The sequence below is a fragment of the Carlito syrichta genome, unplaced genomic scaffold, assembly GCF_000164805.1.
Source record: "Carlito syrichta isolate Samal-C Ts95f unplaced genomic scaffold, Tarsius_syrichta-2.0.1 Scaffold126411, whole genome shotgun sequence".
Lineage (NCBI taxonomy): Eukaryota > Metazoa > Chordata > Mammalia > Primates > Tarsiidae > Carlito > Carlito syrichta.
The window spans coordinates 179,515-180,122 of NW_007070507.1; the positions used below are offsets into that span (position 1 = coordinate 179,515).

Consider the following 608-nt stretch of genomic DNA (forward strand, 5'->3'; position numbering starts at 1 on the left):
GTCTCCCCCGCACTCACCTGGGGGCTCCAGCTCCGGATCCTGTGCCGTGCTCCGGATCTTCCTTCCCGCCCTGCCCCTGCGACTTCAGCGCCCCCGAATCCCGCTCGCACGGGCAGGTTCCGCCCGCAGCATCTTCACCTCGTGGGACGCCCTGGGCCACGCCCTTTTCGGTCGCTCATTGGCTGGCGTTCACGCCAGTCACATTCCCATTGGCCGAGGGCGTCGGCGGCCATGCAAATGAAGACGGGCCCGCCGCCGTGCCAATTGGCTGGCGCCCGCAGAGCGTAGCCCTCCGACTTGGACGCTGATTGGCCCTGCAGCCCTGACGACCAAAGTGACGCAAGGCGGGTTCTCGGCCTGAGCTCCCGACGAGCCGCCTTCCGAGGTTCCTCCCGCCGGCGGCAGCGGGCCGAGCGCGGGTCAGCCGGTTCTCGGCCCTCAAGGTCTGCGGCTCCTCTGGGCAGCGGCCGCCGGGTCCCCGGGTCCGTCGTGGAGGGGACGCCCTCGAAAGCGGGGGCTAAGTCGCCCTGGGCGCGGCCGCGGCGGGTCCGTCTCCTAGGTAACGCGGCCCGCGGCGAACCGAACCCGGTAGGCCGGCGCCGCAGGGG

General features: G+C 72.0%; 1 protein-coding gene across 2 annotated transcripts in view; it reads right to left on the reverse strand.

Annotated features, from left to right (window-relative positions):
* The window catches only part of KCNAB2 (potassium voltage-gated channel subfamily A regulatory beta subunit 2), a 106,380-nt gene extending 106,018 nt beyond the window's left edge, over window positions 1–362 (reverse strand). Inside the window, exon 1 of one of the 2 annotated variants that reach the window (XM_008048576.2) lies at window positions 18–362. The gene's annotated coding sequence lies outside the window, so the exon portion shown is untranslated. The remainder of the gene's footprint in view (window positions 1–17) is intronic. The other variant, XM_021707793.1, reaches the window with a different exon arrangement.
* Between the last annotated feature and the right edge of the window lie 246 nt (window positions 363–608).